The 9756-nt window shown below is 44.2% G+C and overlaps 1 pseudogene; it reads left to right on the forward strand.

The window, feature by feature from the left end:
- The first annotated feature begins 7741 nt into the window (after positions 1-7741).
- On the forward strand, positions 7742-9049 carry LOC147429413 (pentatricopeptide repeat-containing protein At4g14850-like; annotated as a pseudogene).
- The last annotated feature ends 707 nt before the right edge of the window (positions 9050-9756 follow it).

Consider the following 9756-nt stretch of genomic DNA (forward strand, 5'->3'; position numbering starts at 1 on the left):
AAGCTTTCCATGTTCGTGGAGCTTCACCGTTGGCCCGTAGGCTAGACCACCATTGCCTGGCGGACTTTTGAAAGTGCATAGCTACATGGCGTATCTTAGAGGACTCCATGAAGCCCTCATCTCCAAGCGCCACATCGAATTGTTGGATAAAGGCCAAGACTTTGTCCAGAGCACCAAAGGTGCCATCGTAGGTAAGAAAAGAGATACTCTTCCCTCCCTCTTTGAACTTCTTGAGCTTGGACGACCTCTTCCATGTGGCATAGGATTCCCTATGGCCTCTTTTTTTTTATGGTTCAAAGGTTTCACCATCACTTTCTTCAGAAGATGAAGAATTTGAGGAAGATGGAGAAGAGGGTGACCTCTTTCTTGCCTTTTTCTTGCCTTGATCTTCATTGTCTTCACCATCACTTTCATAAGAGGAAGTGAAAGGGCATGGGGACTGAACATGCTAATCTCCACCCAGCCGTGCCCTATATAGACCCTTGGCTTGCTAAATATAGGGACCCCCTTGAATGCATGTCCATCCTGGACCTTGACCGTGACTGGTCCTACCCTTGTCCTGACATTACTCCCCCCTTGGAGAAGCATTCTCGTCCGCGAAAACACAAGGATGGTATCTTCATAAGAACACTAATGTATTCTACCGTAACATCCCTCATGGATCCAATGGTTCATTTGAGAGGAACCCGGTTGAGTAGGAGGTTCAATGAAACCAACAGTAACATCTTGATTTTCTACATTGTTGTCCATTTGTAACCATATGATGGTACCGGTTCCTATCCAAACATAGTGTGTAGACTCCATTTAGAATGCTCATGATCATGGTAAACGAGTTTATCACAACAAAGTTGTACAAAAAAGAGTACCTCTTGTCACTTTCCATGAAAGTAACTTGTTGACATAACTCATCAGCCAAGTTTAAGTCCTTGACTTGTTCCCAATTTGCATCATCATTAAACAACCCCACCCTAACGAGTGTTCAAGGTTGAGAACCTGACTTATACATGAAGAGACTACCTAGTTGCAACATGCGTTAACTGATACTAAGTAATCTCCAAGAAGAGCAATAAATGCTTATTACTTGGATTGCTTGGTACTAATGTATGCACTTTGCATATCTTTTAGCCCAAGATTACACTTTGTAATTTGCCTATCTCCTTGGATACTGACAGTACTGAGGTGTGTTTCCCCCATGGTTTACAGACAGTCTTCCCAAACGACTGGAAAACAAGGATTTACAATATTATCGTATAACATTGTCGAGGAATCAACAATGTCCGGAATAACCATCATGGTGAACTTGAAAAATCTACAAATACCCAAACCGAGCCATGACCTCTATTGGTGATGAGTAGACCTCAAAAGTAATCTCATAGAGATACTGCACATAGAGTGCAAAATGCTTCATAAGCACTAACTTGAGGAATATGCATGCCATTCCAAATCAGCCTTTGCTAAACACTAGGGCCCATAACACCTAGTGTGCATGCATTTATCAAAAAACAGATCCGAACCTTTATATACATGATCCTCCTTGCCAGTACTTATGGCGAATGTGATGTGCGTACGTAGCACGCAGTAAAGAGGAATATAAATAGTTCTAAAAAGGAACTAAATACTTTCAGTTGCAATATTTTGCAAGCCTTGCTGAAATGTCTGAATCACCATGGAAGGTGAAACATTGATCACTTCTAGGTACAGATAATGAACTTTTTCATTAACAACTTATAGCCTTGCTCTATGCTAAACAACTATCTGTAATGTTGTTTAGCAATACTTGTAGCTGAACAAGTCATTCTAAGTATCCGACAATTTCTAGCGACTGAAATTGCTCCTGATACGTCGTGCTGAAAATGGTCTAGAAAACAGATTTGACCAGCACCTAGGGACTTTGTCGTGACACATATTTGAAATAGGGGACGCCAGTGTCAGTTCCGGAGACTCATATTCACCACATGTGGAATATGTCTCAACTAAGGATGTTTGGAAAAAGAACATCCTTCAAGTACAAGACGTACTTGTGTGTGGAGGTAATTCTAAACACTCTGCGACAAGAGTGAGAGGGACCCTCATTCAATGCTCCACACTGGCTAAACCGAACTCCTTGAGTTCCTAGACCATGTTGTATCCCATGTGACAACATGTGCCAAATTGAATCCTGCAAGTAGGTTCGTAACAGCATAAGGCAGAAAGATAGATTGGACACTTGGCCCAAATTACTTTGTGCAGACATGCCCTTGGCATGGCTTTGTAACATTCCAGCGTACTTATACATATTGAAAAACCAAGCAAAGCATACTAAAAATGGAATAACACCAAATTAATAGATGCGTACCTAGAGATTTGAACGTAATGTTCACTCACCCGTATTCAAATGGAGAGGAGCACGTCCCCTACCTAAAAGAACAAACAGCATTGCACTGGGAACCCTGGGTGTTGCCTTTGCAATCCAAGCCCTTGGATTAGAATCTACGTAGTCAAACCCCTTAGTAAGACTCTTTGTAGAAACTGCTCAACTAGCAGATAACAGTAACCAACATAGTCAACAGTGTACAAAATTATTGGAATCAACGTGAAAAGTGTGTTCGTCCGCTACTGCGTGGTAGATTGCGGAATGCTTTCATTGAAAGTATAACTAGGAATCATCAACTGTGATCCTCAATGTAGATCAAACTGTGATCCTTAATGCCTATGGGGTGATGTAGCAATCGCCCACCGGGTCTTACCCCAAAACAGTATGTTCATAAACACTCCGAAGTGCTATAGAGAGAGCAGGAGACCCACACAAGTGAACTGCCGAGCTCTTATGGACAGCCATGCTGTCGCAACTGATTGCTGCATCTATGCTTTCTTGTAGAGATCAGCTGCTATGAGTTGAAGATTAGCAAAAACTCAACTTGAGTGTCGCACTAAAAACATGTAGTGCAAAAATGACACCCTAAACATCCGTAATGACAAGACTAATATGGCACTTCGCCTGTGAAATAAGTCGAAAGTTTAGGTTCTGTTTAGTGGTGTTGTACACAATCCCTTTTTTAGTCTGTCCGTGACAGAGTTGCAAGTGTGATGGCAAAAGCGTAATTCACGAGGCGGTAGAATCAAATCCACCTAAGTAGCATGCCTTGCATCCCGTCTGGTAAGCCCTTGCGGAGAGTGATGTCCTCAACCGTGAGAACCAAAACCATAAGTGCCTTGCACAGTTTAGACTGGTAGGGATTTGATGAGTTGATATTCCCTATTTTGCTAGTTCCCCGAAGCCTTGCTGCATATAAAATTGCCAAAGCACTGGTCGTTGTTGCTGCAACCAGTTGTCATGAAAGTTGGGAGGAAAACTCATTCCAAAACGGCCCATAGACATATCTGCATAGACGTCCTCGTATGTCTTATACACCCATCTGGTACATAAGGCCATAACCTGCAAAATTGAATCCACCTGCAAACACCTTGCCTATTCCTTCCCCATTGTGTATGCTCATAGCATATGCCAAACGTGACCAACTTCAATGCAAGATGTAGAAATGGAGCCTTGCTTCGTAGAACTCTATCTAGCCTCATTGCCAACAAATGCTATTGACGACAGATGTCATAGCAAAGGGAGACGACCTTGTCGTTCATGCACAAAAATTCGACCTTGTCTACTTGGAGATCTGCTGGAAAAACAGAATTATATGTGCAATAAATAAATACCAATTGCATACCTCATGAAGTACGCCTACCGATGAAATGGCCGTTGTAAGAATCGAATGAGTTGGAATCAAGGTTCACAGCTGTTTGACCTCGTACTGCCAAGGGCCTTGCCCAATTTTCAAATAATTGGGAAGCTTGTGAGAAACTACCATGCTCTTGTGGTGTTACACAGACCATACCCATGAGCATCTTTGATGAGCCTTGCTCCCGTGTAATCCCATTGAATTGCTGACGAGTTGTGCTTCGAGTCAAGGCGATAGAGACTCAAGTCATGCATGAGTTTGACAAACGATGCCGAGAATCAGAATTGGCTAGTTCCAGTAACAGCCTTGCTGTAAAGACGTGAATCTCTTGTATCTGATAATCATTGCTTGTCCTTAGCCGAGGTCAACCACGTCCTTCGAATTCACGGGCCGGCTCGAAGTGCCCATAATAACAAAGCCGAGGTCAACCACGTCCTTCGAATTCACGTGCCGGCTCGTTATGATTTTCGTATTTGTTTGGCTCCCTTTGAGCACTCCTAGCATGCCGTTTGTTGAGTCCTTTGATTTTGTGACCACATCGCCCCATCGGGTTTGTCCTTTGCAGCCTGTGTCGACCTTGCCGACTTCCTTTTCGACCCATTAGTTAACAGTTTCTGTAATTGCCAGTCTGTGACGACCGTGCCAACTTCCTCTTCGACACTCGGTTTTGCCGCTCGGATGGAGGATGGGTGTGTCGAGGGTGGGCACACTCCCTTTGTAGAAAAAAAATAATGTCCTTGGGCGGCGGTTCGTGGGAAACCTGGTGAAAGAAAAAAAAAAACTTCTCAAAGAAGTAGAGATGGCGTCGTTTGCAGGTGCGACAAGTCCGCCAAGGTCTAGGGGGTGATGTCGTGCCCGTCTGCAGATGCCTCAACAAGAGCACCAAAGGCCATGGCGCCTTGCTACACACTGCGTATGGCAGCCCTCAGGGCAGCAAGCGGCACTTTTTGCAGAGGTCACGGCCATGGCGGCCTTGCGCTGCGTATGGCATCCCTCAGGGCAGCAAGCGGCAGTTTTTGCAGAGGTCGACTTCAACCCGTAGGCAACCTTTCCCACGGCTCTCCTCGTCTTCTCCACTGTCGAATACTTCTTGCTTCGAATCAAGGGACCATGCCCCCGCTGCATCGCCTTAGGGTTTCTGCCCATGACTTCAAGCTTGCCATGAACGTCTTGACCAGAGAGAGACAAAGATCATGCACGCCTTTCTGCTGAAAACGAGGGAGAGAGAGAAGACTCCCAAGCGAGAGAGAGGCCATGCCTCATACCGAATTTTCAGAGAGAGAGAGACCTAAAGAGAGAGAGACCTTCCTCCTCCTCCATAGCTCTCCCCTCTCCTGAGCTCTGATACCAGTGAAAGGGCATGGGGACTGAACATGCTAATCTCCACCCAGCTGTGCCCTATATAGACCCTTGGCCTGCTAAATATAGGGACCCCCTTGACTGAATGTCCATCCTGGCCCTTGGCCATGACTGGTCCTACCCTTGTCCTGATAGGAAGAGGATGAAGAAGATGGAGAAGAGGGTGTCCTCTTTCTCGCCTTTTTCTTCTCTTGCTTTTTGTCATCCCTCTTTGAAGTATGGTGTGGAGAAGTATGCGATGGTCTTCTCTGTTTTGGAGGCGATGGAGAGCGTTTAGTCCGCCATCTTCGTGGAGCCATCTCCGTCGAGGTGGAGGGAGACTCACTTCTTTCTCGTTCCTTCGTTGGAGGCTCTTGAGTTCTCCTTTGAAAGGGAGATGCATCATCAAGGAGAAAATTTCTGAGCCCTTCATATGGATCCTCTTTTTCTTCGCGAATCGGAGAGAGACCTCTTTTGGAAGTCTCGCAAGGAGGCTTTCTAGGTGCTCTCTCGTCATGGTGGGGAGCTTGGAGAATCCCATGAGCACGAAGCTGCTGTTGCACTTCACTTTGGAGGGATGAATTGCCCATAGCTTGTTGAAGCCTAGAAACAAGATAGTTAACAAGCATCGGGGCATCATTAGTAACTTGCTCATTAGCAAAATCAAAGTTATCAACATTAATTTCACTCTCTTTACTATTTTCAGTCATTCTAACAACTTTTAGGTGTAAACTTTTTAGGTGACTTTGGCACTTCAAGCTCTAGTTGCTACTCCTCTTTACCCCTTTAGAAATAGCACTCAAGCTACTGTACCCGTGGCTCGAATACCATTACTTGCAAGGAATAGAAGAGAGGGTTGTTCAACACCAAAACAGCACCAGCTCCTGTCAAGCTTCTAATTTCTCAATAGTGGTTAAGCCATAGGCAAGCCCCGCAGGACTCCACTATTAAGACCATAGCTCTCGACGGTGATGCCCCGTTAACTGCACAAAGGCACGCACACTACAAGGCTGAAAATTCCCTATTCTACTTACTCACATGCATTTAATTGTACCAACCATTTATAGCTAGCTTGAGGACCTCCCTTCTTGAGCAAGAAAAGAGAAACCTTGTGCTTTGATACCAATGTAACATTCAATGGCCTAGTAACTTGTGTGTAGCGTAAAATAGCATGAACATAGTGAGCATTTCATTAGAATAGATTCCTAATGAGATTAACAAGAGTGCTTGGGTGGAGAGAACAACAAAAAGCATAACACCTAGTTATATAGCATGAACAATATTTCAAAAGAGAGAGAAATAAGCAATTGACAATAGTTGAGGACCGGATTTTCATGGAGCAGGTCATCCCTCCAAAAGGATTTGTATTATGGTTTCTCCCATCAAGAGAGACATTTTACAATACAATTATTTGTGTTCCTTCAATACTAGCTAGTGCAATGAAGATGGAAACTTCATGCACTAAGCAAAACACTAATCAAACACAACATCAATTCCCTCACGGTCGTAGACCCAAGACCTCACACACCTTTGAAGATGGTGAGAGCTAGCGGGGTATGAGAGTAGATTGAGAGGAAGAAGGAGTTTTCTTACGAGAAAGATGTACATCTCCTCACATAATCACTCATATTAGCATAGCTTAGCTTAGTAAGAAGTTTGGTAGAGGAGATGAGCATGCATTGAAGCTTGGCTCTTGGTTGGATTTGCATCACAAAGCCAAGAGTTTTTGATGTAGGCCTCCCTTCTCACAAGCTTAGAGTAGGTGGAAGATTTCCATTAAAGCTTGAGAAGGAGAGAGAGAGTCTTCTTTGCTTCACACATGAGATTGTGTGAGTGTGTGTGTGTGATAATTCCTTGCAAAAATCAGCCCCTTCTCTCTCTTGGTCGACCCCCCTGGCTAATTACTCATGCTACAGCCCTATTGGACCTCCCCAGGCCTAGCGAATGGAAATTAAGCAGCATAAGTGATAGCCTTTTGACATGTGTCCCCCTTTCACCTTTTGTGAGAGCTTTAGGTAATTAATAAATGCAATTATACTCTCATTGGACCCCTTTGCCTCCTGGCCAATAGGAATCAGGCAAGCCATTGGGCTGCTGAATGCTGATTGGTCCCCTTGGGAGACTGTCCAATAGTCTTCTAGAGAGCTTAATTCTTATTGGTTCTTTTATTAAGTGTTTTTTAATTATTTAAACTAGATTCACTCTACCCTAATTCTCCTTGGTCCACCTCCATGTCCATCCAATAGGATTTGAGTACACCTTGTGGGCATCTGGCTTAGGGAGCTGACATGTGTCCCTCTTTCCCCTTGTGTACAAATGAAGCTTGTGAGTGTGTGTGGGTGTTTCTCTCTCATCCCCTAATTCTTGGGCTCGCCCCCTCCTATGTAGGGCTTGACAAAGACTTTTTGGGACACACACAAAGCATCCAATTCCCCTAATGTTTGACCTTTGGACACAACATTTGAATTTTGGAACCTTAGCATTTTGGAAGTCTTAATGGGCTGAACCTTAGGGTCTTTTGAGTCCATTGTTGCACATAGCTCTTTTGCAGATGGCCTTTGGATCCCTACTGTGGCCGGTCTCCTAGTTTAACCATTATTCTAGCTTTTTCTCCCCTGGCACTTCCCCATATTAAATGACCAGTTTAACATGAGAAATCATTTAGGAGAATTAGATATTGATTATTATGACACCCTTCATCCTTTGAATCGTCCTACTTGTGCCTCATCAAGGTGTGACCCAAGAGGAAAGCTCTACCAGTCATGCAACTTGAAAGCTGCATTGTTGATTTTGCCTTAGTTGGCAATCATTTGGGACTCACCCTTGCTAACTACGGTGCCACCAACATGCCCTCTTCATTCTCCACACATTGCCTCACCAAACTGTTCTTGTTTGGACTGCCATCATCTCCAGCCTCGCTGACAATGCCATGCCGGTGATGCCCTCTGCTTATATTAGCACATGATCAAATATGTTGAAAGCCTGTAGTGTGGATTTCTTCTCACTACCAAGATGCCCTCTTCATTATCCACACATTGCCTCACCAAAATGTTCTTGCTTGTCATCTCGAGCTTCGGTGACACTACACGTGCCGGTGGTTCCCTCTATTTATATTAACACATGATCAAAGATCGTGTGATCCTAATTCTTACACATTTGATGCGCTCTTCAAAGAATGTGGCTGTGTGCCAGACCTTGAATATTGTAAACTTTTCCATGCCTAATCTTGCTTGATGAGACTATGATCTGCTTGTATGCCCTACCCTGACTGCCATGGCTTCTGCTTTTGTTGATGAAGGTTTAGGTTTGGAAGCTTTTCTTTCATATAAGCAAATGATCAAGGAAGGAGTAAATCCAAATGAAGCAACCTTTGTGATTGCCATCCAAGCATGCAAGCTTGTCCTTGATAGGCAGGATGAAAGTAGAAAGGTACGCATTGAAATTGCAATGGCATTACATGTTGATGCTTGCAAGCAGGGATCCCTTCGTTGCGACTACACTTGTGAATTTGTATGGCAGGTGTGGTGCGCTTTCCAAGGCAGAACACACTTTCAAGCACCTAAAAAATCCTACTATCCCTACATCGACTTCATTGGTATATGCTTTTCTTTAAAATGGACAAATTGAAGAAGCTTTGAAATTGTATGTCAGAATGATAGATGTACTTGTCCTTCAAGCGTGTGACATCTTGGTAGAAAGAGAAGAGATGGAGGCTGGGAAGTTCGGGGATTGTTTGTTATTGGCTCAAAGAATGGTCTGGAGACTGGGCCTTACAGACACTCACTAAAAATATGGCTATACTGCAGATGTACTGTGGGAATCACCCTTTCAGTGCGTATGGAAAGTGTGGGCTTATATAAAAGACAGAGGACAGTTTCACAACATTACCTGGATGCACTCTCATAACATGGAATGCATTGTTGTCTACATATACAGAACAGGGGGAAGCAGGTAAACCTCTCCTTTTGTACAACTATATGCATATCATGCTTGTATTTTAGGGGGAGAGTGGGACAAACTCCTCCATGCCTGAAGAACCATGCTTTGCCGCCTCTCGTGCGATGTCCTCCTCTGTCCCATTTAATTGAGAGGCTGATAGCTTCGAGGTAAGAAAACCTTTTAGACTCCTATCGTTAAGCACCTCAAAGACGTTAACTAGATTGATGGGGGCTTCTTGATGATCTGGAGGATTCTCCTTGTGGTGGAAGTTTCTCCTCACCAATGTTTTCACTCGCTTGCACTTGATTAAGGATACTTGCTGCCCTCATCCATCGTCCGCGGGCCGTGGGCAAGACAATTTTTTGACCCGGCTTTATGGGAGGTTTAATACTAGGGAAGCAGCGAACTACAAGGTTGGTGAAGCTTGGCTGTTGATACCTGGATGAACAATCGAAAGCTTATGAGGAGTGTCATTATGGGTGGCCATCTTGTCAGACTCGAGCACTTCACTACTTGGATCAACAATCAAAAGCTTATGAGGAGTGTCATTATGGGTGGCCATCTTGTCGGACTCGAGCACTTCACTATCTTTGCTGCTCTCAACAACACCTTGCTTTGCACGTTCAACATCCATGTTGGAGACTGTCGCTTCTTTAACTGTGGTTTCTTGTGCCTGATTTGTTTTGTCCTCTTTGCCCTCCCTATAGGCATTCAGGTGGCCTTCTCTAGCAAAGTGCCCAAATCCATTGCACTTAAAACATGCTCCAAA

Source organism: Adiantum capillus-veneris, chromosome 22, assembly GCF_014529385.1.
Source record: "Adiantum capillus-veneris isolate H3 chromosome 22, ASM1452938v2, whole genome shotgun sequence".
Classification (NCBI taxonomy): Eukaryota; Viridiplantae; Streptophyta; class Polypodiopsida; order Polypodiales; family Pteridaceae; genus Adiantum; species Adiantum capillus-veneris.